At 34.2% G+C, this 14,347-nt stretch overlaps 1 pseudogene across 1 annotated transcript; it reads left to right on the top strand.

Annotated features, from left to right (window-relative positions):
- Positions 1-3,486: 3,486 nt before the first annotated feature.
- Positions 3,487-9,969, top strand: LOC145574819 (homogentisate 1,2-dioxygenase-like; annotated as a pseudogene). The gene is made up of 9 exons (XR_014098190.1): positions 3,487-4,219; positions 5,611-5,841; positions 6,861-6,940; positions 7,467-7,634; positions 7,731-7,906; positions 8,060-8,129; positions 8,240-8,394; positions 9,231-9,314; positions 9,541-9,969. The product of XR_014098190.1 is annotated as a homogentisate 1,2-dioxygenase-like (transcript).
- The last annotated feature ends 4,378 nt before the right edge of the window (positions 9,970-14,347 follow it).

Here is a 14,347-nt window from a genome sequence, read left to right as displayed (position 1 = left end):
GCTTAACAAAGTGTGAAGTTTTATGTGGATGAAAATTTAATTGCAGGTTTCAAAAATTGTTGAAAGTCAAATAGTAGTTGGCATGCCTTGTGCATTCAAAGCAGAGTCAATGTTAATATCATTATTTTTTAGAAAAATCTTAAGACTAATAATCATCATTGAGGAAATAAACTACACGTCTACGCACATCATTAAGTATACAGGTGGATTAAGTTTAAGTTAGCACAATGATTTTGGTTGTTCAAGCAGCACTGGTACCAACAATTAATTAAATCAGCTATGTCTAGTAAAGTGGTTGACTTGGGTAAAACTGGATTAGTTGGAGTTGGAAATTATTCGACAATAAACAAAATGAGAAATGTATGTATGCATGCTATTAGGATCACATTGATAAAGCACGACAATACATTATTTGACTTACTTGTCAAAGTAACCATCACGTCCAAACCGATAATTGAATCATAAAAAATCATTACCTTATTGCTTGTGATTCTAAATTCACAAATTACACGAACCAAATCAACATGATTAAATAGCATGATTTACAAAGAAATTGTACTTATTTCATTGAGAACATGCATATCAGGATCAAAATCATGATTAAAGCTAAGTCAACTAATTATAGCAATTGATGGATAAAAAACTGACTTGTTACTCACTCAAAGTAAAATAATTTGTCTTCATAAGTAGAAAAGACTCAAAGTAGAACACAGTTTTCACATGAATAGGACTAACATGCATGCTCTAAATTATACGAGGTAGTACTGCGTATGTATAATATTTGGTGCATTGCCATTACAATTGGATTATCAAGGGTAGTTATTAAGTTTTCATAGCTATACTTTACGCCAAATAAAGGTAGCTAGGAAATAATATCCTACGTTATTACTTTACTTGTAGTATTAGACATGCTTGTACGTTAACAGTAATAATATCTTTGATTAACACTGTTTTTTTTTTTTTATTTTTATTTTTATTTTCTTTCTTACTATATTGAGGTAACACTATTAGTTCTCTTGATTTCATTACCTTCCTTTGTTAAGAGCCTCTTGTATAGTTGTACTTATTGGATCGACTTATCATGATATCGTATTCATTTTGCCCTTTTTTTTTTTCTTCTTCTTCTCGAAATTAATAATCTAAACAACGAGAATTCAAGAAGACATCTTGTAGTAGTGTAATTTCAATCTCTAACAATAACTCTTTTCGTCTCTAAAACCTTGTTCTCATTTTCAATTGTAATTTTGCACTCCCTCCGTCCCCAAAAGACCGTCCTTTTTGGGCTGATTTCGCGAGTATTAAGAAAGTTAAATAAAAAGAAGTAAAAAGTGTATTGGAAAGATAAATTTACATGGGGTTTGTAAAAAAGTAAAGAGAGAAAGTAATAAAATTAATTGAAAAAACAAAATTTTATATGAGAAGCTAATTTTGCACAAATATTGTTGTAAATTGATGGGTATTTTAATGCAAATGAGTCGATCATTTTGGGATTAAAATTAGGTCAAAAGGGTCGAAATTTTGGGGAAGGAGGGAGTAAGAATCAAGACAAAATTTGATGATGAGAGTGGCAAATATAACAATTAGCAAGTGAGGTTGCAAGTAGGAGAATTTATCAAATAAAGTATGGTGCAATCTTTCAGGAGCATTTATTTTTGGTATATGGGGCAACCTGTTTAGGACATGGGGAGTAAAAATTGTCAATGATGCCTACATTATAAAATACACTTACAAAATACCTACTAAGTGTAATCATGGAATATTCAGTACACTCTCACCGTGAATGTGAATGTGAATGTGAATGTGAATGTGAATGTGTGAAACTAACCAAGTTGCATATTGACTAGCCAATATTGTTCTCGTCGTCTACATTGAATATGATATAATGGTACATGAGAAGGAGTTAATCTTAATTCAAAGATAAGTTGCATACAACAAAAACATTTACTGTTTTATCTCCCAGAAAAAAACTTTGTCTACCTGCTGAGTAAATTACCACCACACCACCACTAACAGAAAGGAGTGATAGTGGAATCCAATTACTGATATTTTTAATACTGTATTACAAAGTATAGTAGATAGTTTTTTGTATTACAGGTAGACCTGTCAATCGGGTCTGTCGGGTCGGGTTACTCCAAGTCACGGGTCATTTTGGGTCGAGAAATGCTCAATCCTAACCCAAAATTTCGGGTTCGGGTCAACCCAACGGGTTTAGAACAATTTAATACAAAGTGTTTATTTATTTATTTATGGCTAATTTTTACTTTTTTTTTTTAGTAATTTCTGATTTTTCAAGCTTACTTTAATATATATATATTTTTCAATTCTTTAATCGAACATTTTCACCATATTATTTTTAATTAGCCATTACATACTACATAATTTAAATCGTCACCATTTCACTAAAGCACATCAATTTCTAACTAAAAAAAATAATAATAAATTAAAAACAAAACTTTTAAACACCCAAAAATTTAAGGAGGCCAACATTAATATATGTGTTGTATAATCTCTTTTGACATAATATCAGTAGACTTGTTAATTAGTGGCATGACGGTAATGTGTGGGTTATGTGGATTCAATTAGATTTATATGAGATAGATAAATAAGAAAGAGATGAAATGAATGTCCGAGGGTAGACAAATGATCAAACTCAATCAATAAACTAATATTAATTTTTAAATAAATGTTTTCCCATAAAATCAGGTCGACAGGTCGGGTTCGGGTTGGGTTTGACCCACAAATTTACGGGTCGAACTGGTTTAGGTTAAATCGGGTTACGGGTCAAAAAAATGTTCAAGACCTACAAAAACAGGTTGGGTTTGAGTCGGGTCGGAAATTGATAGGTCTTTCTAACTCGAATTAGCGGGCTATGCACTTTGGAAATTGGGTTGGGAGGGGGGGGGGGGGGGGGGGAGGGAGGGTAAGAGAGTCCCCACCTCAAAGTGCCTTTAGTGGGGTTTGCTCCCATAACATCATGACTGTGAGATATAAGCCTTACCACTAAACCAAGCATATATAAGGATTATATGGCTATATGCTTTGCAAATTTTGTATGGAAATATGGAATTGAGGTTGCCAAATATTGTGGCCTTGTGGGCCTGATGGACGGGGGTTATAGTGCGAAATGTGATTTATACCGTGTTACTCAATTGGAAGCTAAACAACAATACATACGACGTTTTCGTCTTGTAACTTGTTATCTATTATTTTTGTTTGAATGAGGATAGAAATAGAATGGATAAATATCAACGTGGAAGAGCAATTTCTTAACTTCACGGAACATAACACTGCTACCACCAAAAAAACACATCGTAATTTACATAAATAAAGCCCAACCCACATTTGACATTTTCAATACATTTTGATGATACATCAGTACATTACAATATTAAATTAATAATACTCATCCTTTTCATTTTATATTTTCTTGGCTTATATATTTTTTTTTTGGATATATATCAAGATTCAAGAGGTTATTATTATTTCTGATTTTGGAAACTAACAGTCCACAAGCTCAAGTCTTGCACAACCTATGTAACACCTTATGTTCATATGGAAAATTTGTCCACTGATTAATGAAAGGTTCCTTTTCTTTGCTTCAAACAAAAAAACAAAAAGTCTTACACAACCTATTATTCAATACCGAGTACAATATTGTAACATTTGTAAGTACTCCATAAAAAACCTTTCAAAAAAAAAGTAATCCATAATCCAAAGTATAACTCAATAAAATAAAATATTCAAAAGCCTAAATCGAAACAAATCTACAACATTCAACAAGATTATGTTTTAATTTTTGAAGTGAGTACAAAAAAATTGAAAAAGTTTTTTCAGCCTTCAGCCCTTCACCATTATTTATTTCTAAGACTTCAAGAGTAAAATAGAAAAAGGCTACAATATCCAAAAGTCACCCATTTGACTTACCAACAAAATACTTTGATACTTTGTATATTCATCACTCTGTCGAGTGTTGACTCAGATTGAAACATCATCGTCTTCCGCAGCAACAACAATGGCGTCAGAGGCGGTTAATACGGCGAATCCACTGGATTTTCCGTCGGATTTGAAGTATCTTTCTGGGTTTCCATTTTTCGTCGGAAGCCATCGCCGGAGCTCTGCCACAAGGACAGAACAACCCTCTTATTTGTCCCTTTGGTTTATACGCCGAGCAAATCTCCGGCACTTCCTTCACTGCTCCTCGCAAGCTTAATCTTCGAAGGTGTTGTCCTAATTTTCTTTTTAATTACCTCTTTTTCAATCTTTGATTACTTTCTACATTTTGTATGTTTCATTGAAATTGCTATAGTTTGATTTTAATTATTGATATCTGTGATTATTTTCTTAATAAAAAAATAAGCGAAAATCGGTTGCAACTCCACCGGTTATGGCCAAGCAGCTTAATTTAACAGCATGTTACGTGATGAATTTTGGTATTTACAAAATTATATGATATTGAAAAATTTAAAACATGTGAGTAGTGTTAATAGTATATATCAATACGTTTCTTCTATCGTGTTTGTCAATGGATAGATACAAGGGTAAATAAATATGTGTAATTATCAATAGTTAAAGTTATACTTATATTTTGAAAATTTATTTTAAAATTAACAAGATTTCTCGTGACTATGTTTTTTTTTTTTTTTTTTTTTTTTTTTTTTTTTTTTTTTTTTTTTTTTCTTATATAGATTACAAAAATCAGTCAAAGAAGAGTTTGTGAATCGTGTCAAAAGACAAAACGTGCCCATTAGTTTGAAATGAAAGAAGTATATGAATAGTGTATAAGTTGTTGGAATTTCAAATAGACAGTTGGTATTAATATTTGTGATTCATGAAAAAATAAAATCTCTTGTAAAGTTTTGCATAATAAGCTTTAAGGATTAAGATCATCGTTATTAGTGGTGCTTAATTTGTAATTAGTTTTAAGCTTCAATGGTGAGACTCTTCTATGAACTAAGTTATGTTCAAGTTTTTTCACATTTCCTGTTATCCCAAATGCTTATTGTTTTATTACTTGTTCTGTCCTAGGAATATGAACTTATTTGATTGTTGAGATTGAATTTTGAATGTTTGGGACCTCAAAGGTTCTGTATAGTAGTTGGGTAAACTTTAAAAGACAAGCAGAAAGCTGAAAATAAAGTTAAATTAAAAGGTTATTAGCTACTAATTTATTAGAAATGTTTGGCAAATCTTCAAATTTGTTGAAAACTATAAAACAACATTATAGTTTGCAATTACTTTTTTTGTACTTCGTAATTGATATCAAGTTATTGGTTTTGGTTAAGGGAAAAGTTTGGTACAATGGTACAAAAACATTTCAGCTTAATACTCTTATGCCTCCTTGCCTAACACCTCTAATGGCTCTAAACTAATTAGTTTTCATATTTTTGGATGTTTTATCTTATAATGTGTTTCATGCTTAGTGGGGCGACTATTTTTGTCATAGTGGTGAATTGTGTGTGGATAAAGGATCAATCATGTGTGCGTGCTAACTGAGCAGTATTTTTTTTCAAGTACTCTGCGTCTCTGCCTACTAAAACAATGCTATGCTTTATCCTCGTTTGATTATTTTGGCAATAGACATGAACTGAGAGTAAATTATTTCTTTGGTAGTTGGTTGTATCGCATCAAACCATCAGTTACGCATGAGCCCTTTAAACCTCGTGTCCCTGGCAATGAGAAACTTATTGCAGATTTCAACCAGTCTAACAGCTCTGCTAATCCAACACAACTACGGTGGAAGCCTATAGATATTCCTGAAGAACCAACAGATTTTATTGATGGTTTGCAAACTATCTGTGGTGCAGGCAGTTCCTATCTCCGTCATGGATATGCAGTTCACATGTAATTGGTATTTTTAAAAATTATAGCATTTTCCACGTTCTTCTCTTTATTTAGTAATTTGCTTCCTTTCAGTCATTTTGTCTATAAAGCTCCAAATTTCTTGTTTGCAAGCCCCTTTGCCTTGTTACAATTATAGGACAGAAAAACACAGTGCATAAGTGTGGGTGAAGATGGTAAATTTCAATGCCATTTGTTTTTACTTGTGGTATCTTATTATAATACTCAATTGTTGATTAGGATCACTAAGTGTTAGCATCTGTGTATACTTCAGAGAACCAAGTGGAAACAATAGTTTTTGCATTCTTTTTGGGCTTTAAAATTTATCAGCACTTTCACTTACATTAGAGCTTAAGAATGTCACATTGTATTGACAAAGAAACATTAAGTTTAAGATTTTTGGAAATAAGTCATAGCCTGTATAGGTCACTTCAGCAACTACAGAATGTTAAAAATTATATAATTTACGACTCTAAAATCACACAAGTTAATTAAACTTGATACCTTTTGGCATTTTTAAATGGTTGGTGGTTTGGTGCTAGTAAATGATGTTATAATTGTTTATCCTGCCACTTAATCCTGTTTATTGAATTATTGGTCATATTAAATGAAATATCAAACATCAAAACTACGTGAAATTTCTTTTAGAGCTGTAATAATATTTTTCGTAACAAGGCTGTATGTAAGAAGTGTCCTATACAAAGGGTTGTAAGTGCTAAAACTTTTCACGAACATCTTATACAGTATTGAAATTTAAAAGGCTGTTTTCTATTGTCAAAAGATATCATCAAAGCGTTTTCACCCATGTTTTTGTTAATGATGTAATGTTATCTACTTATCTGACTCGTTTTCCAAGTTTGTTCATCTCATGGGTAGATTCAGCTAGTACTCATGCCAGTGAAACATAAAATGCTGATATTCAGTAACGAGATGTGGATTTCTGAGAACATACAGCATCAATTTTGTTTTATCTATTTTGGTGAGTGGAGAACAAAGCCTAAAGATTGCAATTGCTTATGTAGGTACACTGCTAACAAATCAATGGATAACCGTGCCTTCTGCAATGCTGACGGAGACTTCTTATTCGTTCCTCAGAAAGGGAGTGCGTGCCCTTTTTTTTTTTTTTTTTTTTTTTTTTTTTTTTTTTTTAATAATTTTTCTCTGTTCATGCATCATTGTTTGATGTGCGGTTCAAACATGATCATATTACATTAAGGTCTTGTTGTTTTTGCCTCAAAAAATTATGCTAGGAAAATTTCCGATATAATAATGGCTGTTAGTTTCACCTGTTACTAAAAATAGCTCATATATTGGACAATAAATTGAGGAAAAAATTGCTTAGATATATTTAAGAAAAATGTAATTTCAGGGGAAAAAACAAAGCCTAAATCATGCTTTATTGCTGTATTATAGATGCTTGTCCAGAGACGTTTCAGCTATTTTAAGTCAATTTTATCAAGAAAAACCTGCTTAGAGTTTCTTAGGATTTGAAGAATGAACATTCTATATTCATTGAAGTGAGATGAATTATGGAAAACAAAGGTGTCTTCTGTTACACAACATGAATTTCCTTGGTGCTCTCAAAATATCATTGAGGTGCAACTTTTAAGAGTTTACGTACTTACCAGGGCTATGCATCATGACGGAGTGTGGAAGATTGGAAGTTATTCCTGGTGAAGTTGCTGTAGTGCCTCAAGGATTTCGTTTTGCTGTCAGCTTGCCTGATGGTCCATCACGAGGTTATGTTTCTGAGATATTTGGGACACATTTCCAGCTTCCAGATCTAGGCCCTATAGGTATTAAAGCTTTATGATATTGGTGAAAAACCGTGCACCTATATACATTTGAAGATTAGGTACCATCAAAGCTTTGGCATTTTTGTTTGCTTGTAGGTGCCAATGGTCTAGCTGCTGCAAGAGATTTCCTTGTTCCCGTTGCTTGTTTTGAGGAAACTCCCTATCCAAATTACATAATTGTTCAAAAATATGGTGGGGAATTATTTACTGCCAAACAGGATTTTTCTCCCTTCAATGTAGTTGCCTGGCATGGAAACTATGTCCCATATAAGGTGAATTATTAATTTGTATATATGATATTGTATGCGTGCACCATCGAAACTATGAGCTAAGAATTTCTGGCTTAACGCTGTGTTATGATTATGCAAAGTAATTGATATCTTGAGCTGGTTATATTTCACATTACTGACACGCTCTGCTTGTAGTATGATTTGAGCAAGTTCTGTCCCTATAATACTGTATTGGTGGATCACGGGGACCCATCAGTAAATACAGGTTGGTAACTATTTCTTCCATTGTACACTTTTCTTAATGTTTCTACTCTCAAGCTACTTCTATGAGTCCAATTTTAACCTCAATTTGGTTGCCTTGTTCTTGCATTGCAGTGCTTACTGCCCCAACAGATAAGCCTGGTGTGGCTTTACTTGATTTTGTCATTTTCCCTCCTAGGTGGCTGGTTGCGGAACACACATTTCGCCCTCCTTATTATCATCGCAATTGTATGAGCGAGTTTATGGGACTGATATATGGTAATTATGAGGTATTAACTCTCCAGTTCACACTATATCTTAATATCTTTACTCTATTAGGTTCTCAACTGGTTCAGTATGCTGCATATACTGTCCTGATTATGAAAACCCAAGTAATGGAAACTTGTGAGAGCAAAAAAGTTTATAGTAGAAAATTTAGCTGTGGCTCATATTAATTGAATTCAGTATGTAGTTCTGCACTGAAAGTTGAAGGCTAGCCTTCAGTTAACCCTGGTTTCCTACTCCTATTCATTTGTTTCGTAATGGAACTTCAGTCAGTTTTGGTTTTGGATTTATGGCTTGTCACTCTCCCTTGTTTCCCCACCAAGTCAAAAAAGTGATATGCCTGTATTTTTTCACACCATGGACGTAGTTTTTGTTGGGCTTGTGCCTCTAGGGCCCTTTTATTGATGATGACCTAAGAGATTTACCTCACACCACTAGTTCTAGCCTCTTCCTAGGAGTTATGTTTAGGATTTTGGTGCCTTGTTCAAACTTTTGTCACCGAAGGGGGAGTGTGAATTTACATTTGAAGGGGAGATTGTTATGAACAAGTATAAATATGGTGTCCTACATTCAAAAGTCGTTGGCTACAGGCTTCAGTTTAATACCCTAGTTTTTTTTTGACAAATATTACCCTAGTTGGCTACTATTTTATTGCCCATTGATTTTTGTACTGAATCTTACTCATATTTGTTTAGAAGGGGTCTTTCCTTGTTACTCTTTCATTCCTAACATGAATATTCAAGTTCTTTACCTTTTATTATGTCTGTTCCGGGCTGTTATATCTCACTAATCTTATGTGCTCACGTCTTTCATATCGACAATTTTATTGAACCACATGAAGGCAAAGGCTGATGGGTTTATCCCGGGTGGTTCAAGCCTGCATAGCTGCATGACTCCACATGGTCCTGATACCAAGACTTATGAGGTATGTACGTATGTCATTAGTTGACTGAAAACCTTCCGTCCATGAGATTATGTCCTCGTAATTTCCTGTTATTATTTTCTTTCAGTCTTTACTTGTTAGGTTAAACATAAATGTTCTTCTACAGTTGAGTGATTTTATGATTGAATGCACTTAGTTTTGGATAGATAATGTATCAGTCTGCTATTATTGCCCATCATTTAGCTTAACAAATTTGTATGTCTTCCAGGCAACCGTTGCATGTGGGGAGAATGCAGGACCGTACAAAATTACTGATACCCTGGCATTCATGTTTGAATCATATCTAATTCCTCGAGTTTGCACTTGGGCTCTTGAGTCACCCTTCCTCGACAACGATTACTATCAATGCTGGATAGGACTCCGGTCACATTTTCGCAAAGAGGACTGTTCTAAAGCCTTCAGTAATCAGGATGCTGATTAGAGATGGCTAGATTCAGATAGACTACTTAGTTTTATGATGCAGAACTTATGGTATCTTAGCTGTCAGTATGTGTACATAAATAATGGAATGTATTTGCATTCTGCAAGTGAACTAAATTTACATTTTAAAATCCCAGAAAGGGGCCATTAATTATTTGTAAATAAAATAGAGAGTATTATTAACCATAATATATGCTTTATGAATTTTTTGCACTTACTCAGACATTCATCATATCATGTCCATGTGATGGGTTATAAAGTTTTATGCTTGTGAAAATTATGAGGTGCCTCTTATAGATGCTGCATCAATTAAATTACAACTAATACTAGTTTAGCCATTTGTAATAGAAATTCCATTGATTCTTTTCAGCTATATGGGCCACTAGTTAAATTTTGACTTTACCATTATTCACACTCTCCTTTGGTTTTCTTTTGTGATTTTTACATAATGAAATAGTGTGAAATCTTATTGGATTTGTTTTAATATGTAAATTCAAAATATAAAGGGTTTTTCTATATAGTGACCTTTCAAGTTTCACTTTTCTACGGTGTGCCCTTGCATATATGACTTTCTACATTGTAACCCGAAGGTACAGTTAGTAGTTGCACGGTAACCTACATTAGCAAGCATTTATGACGAACGTAACTCTTACTGTACACTTAACTTTCTCTCTCCTTTATAATTGCCTCAGCTCCTCTTTTCTTACTTCTGTTCACTTTCCCTTGTTTCATTCACCCTTAACCTATAAAAGCACCAAGACACTCAAAAAATGGGACAACTTATGAACAATGTTCTTCCTATATTACCCCTGCATTTGTTCATGCTTTTCCTTATCTACAGTGGTCTTCCTGATTTACCCCCAAAAAAACCCATGTGCAACATTGAGGCATTCACTGACCTGAAAGGCTAAAGTCGTATCACTTTATCAAAAGTAATTCCTAAGTCCTCTAACTAAAGCAGATAGGGAAGTAGGGTCGAACCACAGGAAAACAAGTCAATTTATTCTTAATTAAATTAAATAATCTAAATTATTAGGTAACCAATTTATTGATATGAAAAGAATTAAACTACGAAGATTAAAGTTTTAGGAGAAAATCAAATAAATAAAGCCTTGAGTATAGGTTCACCAATAAATAATATTCCAGGGTAAAACAAAATAATCAATTATCAATGCATTTATTAATCATATCATAAAGGGCTTTCGCTACGTATTACAATCACAGAATTAATCTACTGGTATTAAATCGCATCTTTTTAATCTTGAATTAACCATTTATAAATTAACTCGCCTATTGGAACTAAGCCTAAACATCAATTCTCATCTGTCGAATCTCGAATCAATATTGCAAAACTCATATAATTTAACTAGGCCTAATCTAATTGCATAACATAGGAAATTAATCAAGCATTGACAATCAACAATAATAAATTACCCCTTCATATTATTTATGGATCCCCACAACCCCAGAAAATAATCTACTCACACATAATTAAATCTAAACTAATCAAAGCAATTAAGAAAAACATGGTGAGCAAAAGCAAATAAATTACTGAAATAAAAAGGGAAGAAATTGTTACCAAAGTAACGGAAATAATGAATTGAATTAAACCAAGAGTTTTAGAGAGAGAAACAAGAGAGAAGTTTAAGCTTAAGAGAAAATTAAACTAATGAAAGAGAGATTTAGCTAAAAGAAGAGACAATTGTATCAAACAACTAAGAACGTATTTATACAAAGCTTCTAAAAATCCTAATTAGAAACTAAGTAAAATCATCGAAATTAAACTTCAAGACACATGCCCGGTCGGGCGGAGCTTTGCCCAGCCGGGCCCGCCTTTTCCTTCCATGATGTATCTCTCACGCCCGGTCGGGCGCGAGACAGGGCGAGAGCAGCTTCTTTGGTCATCCGCCCCGCCCGGTCGGGTGCACCTCAGGGCTAGGGCTCTTCCGATCGGGCGAGGCTATTTGGGCAAACTTGGACTAATGATTGGGCTTCAATTCTTTAGCCCAATCCGGATTTCCTCTTTGGGGCTTGATCTCTCGGTCCAATGCCTCGGCTTCTCATATGTCGATCCCTTAATCACCGGTTTGATGACTCTAACCAGCCTTGGGCTATGAAAGATGGTCATGCTCCGTATTTTCTATCCTAATCGGACCCCACTAGTTGCCATTTTATAAAACCTATGAGAGGATATACATTCCATTCATCCATTCACTATTTGTGAATGGCCCATGCATTTTACAACGATAAGACGAGTAACAATGCATAAAAAGCACGTAAACTGGTAACTAATTTAGGTCATTAATCCAATTAACATGCCTAATTAAAACTAGTCAAAGTTGTTTAATTGATTGTGTAATTTAACGCAATTAATTATTGAAGCTCCCACTAAATTCCGCATCCATCTTAATTAATCTAATTAATTAAGCCGGTAAACCCAATTATTTGCCAAAATTAATTTTTGCAAATGCCGCTCAAAAAACCGAGGCCTAGCCTCCAACATTTATTAAAATAGTTAAAACCAAATTAAATTAATAAAACAATTAAAACCAGCAAAATTAAGCAAAAAAAAATGCGTAGTCTAAAATGTCCAAATGCCTAGCACCAAGACTTGGAGTGCTTACGGCATTACTTCGCAAGCAATGCCTACACTTACTAACCCCTATTAAGCAACAACGTACATACACATACGTAGTACGCCCCGCACCACAAGGCTCGACCACACGCAAGCAACCACGGGCAGCCGAGTCATAGCACAGCAGCCCACACATGGTCGGCTTGCTGCCGCACCATGGTGCTGCTGCTGCCATGGCTTGGTAGCCGTGCTTGCTGGCTATGGCAGCAGCCACGCATGGCTGCACCAACGCCGAGGGCTACCCTTGGAAGCCACAGCGGGCTGCTATGCAGCCCGCTCGCCAAGGGGCATTTTGCCCTCGATTTGCATGTAAAACCACGGGTTTATAACCCCATTTTTGCGTGACTATTAATTAGTTCCAAATTAATTTTGGAATTAATAAAATTGAGCCAAAATGAAAAATTAAATAAGTCCAACTTTAATTAAAATTCATAAAAGGTGCATACAACCAAAATTATTTTCAAGAACCATTCTTTAATAAAATTGGTTTAACTTGGTGCAATAAAATAATAAGGGCAATAACTCACTATTAATTTAATTAATGTAAATTAATCATGAGATTTTGACAAAATAAAAGGGAGTTGGAAAAATGAACACAAGTTCAATAAAAATTCCAACTTTAATACTTGTGAATCCTTGAAAAATTATATCTTCCAATATGAAGATAAAACAAATTTCTATCACAAGTTTCAAACTTTTAATTCTAATCAACTTAATACATGATTAAATCAAAAGTTGAACAAAAAAATTCATGGAATTTAGTAACTTAAAGTTTCAATCACTTAAAACGATTAAAGATTAAATCTTTAGTACTTGGAAGCAACAAAGAACAACCTTTTCACACTTAATGCAATTAATTTGCAATTATGTGAAAAATAAAACCAAACTTTCAAACACAAATTACCACCAAGTAATCATGCCTAAAAAGGTTTAAAATTGCATATAAATTAAGGAATGAACCAATTACATAACCACCATAAATATGCAATGAATTTTCAAGGTTTGAAAGACTTAAAAATTTTCGTCAAAACGAAAAATCCCTGGTCGTTTTTTGGCTAAAAACACAAACCTAAAAGGGTAAAAACCATTTCAAGAACGCCTTTTCCACCCAAAATTCACTATTTTGGGCGAAAATCTGGGTTCGGGAGCTAAAGTCAGCTCTAATACGAGATTAAAATTAATAAACCGAGCTACTAATCTAATTAGCAACTTAAAACCAGAAAAAATAAGCCATAAAAACACCTTGAAAAACATGATTATAAAAATAAATGAGCAAGGCTCCGATACCGTTGTTGGATTTCTGTGAGTCCGACCCACCGCGGAAAGAAACCCGACCCAAAACCAAACTCATAATAATTATAACCATAATGCATAATTAAAATAAACACAAGACTCTAAGTAAGAGATTATTACCTTTGTAGCGTGCTTCGTTCACTTAATTGAGCTCTTACTTCGAAAGCCCCTTAGCCCCGCTCACACGGGGACCTCCTATGATGTCCACCCGCTACGCGAGCACCGAACTCAGTCTATTGCCTTGGAGTTAGCAAGGACCGACCTAAACCCAAGCAATTATTGTTCAAAGGTTTTCACACTGTGATGCCTTTTTCAACACTTACTCAAGTGAACAATCCCAAGGCATGCCTTGGGTATTTATAAGGAAAGCTTCCTTATAAATTCCATTCATCTTTCAATGTGGGACTTTTTCACAAAAAGATCCCACATGGAAAGATTGTTGAATTCAATCCTTAGTTAAATAAAACAAGGAATAATTAAGTAACAAGTGTCACATGGTTAGGTGAGAACCACTTCCTCACTTGCTCTCCAAGGCAACTCACATGCATTGTGAGCTAATTATGTGTCACCCAACCTTGAGCCCCAAATAGGGTTCAGTTGGGCCACTACTTTTTGGCCCGTGTTCATAACCCTTCACCCGGGTCCACGGCCCACGCCACGTGGCGCT

The sequence above is a fragment of the Chenopodium album genome, chromosome 13 (genome assembly GCF_948465745.1).
Source record: "Chenopodium album chromosome 13, dcCheAlbu1.1, whole genome shotgun sequence".
Classification (NCBI taxonomy): domain Eukaryota; kingdom Viridiplantae; phylum Streptophyta; class Magnoliopsida; order Caryophyllales; family Amaranthaceae; genus Chenopodium; species Chenopodium album.
The sequence above is the reverse complement of the archived record's forward strand: the minus strand, read 5'-3'. Positions and strand labels throughout refer to the sequence as shown.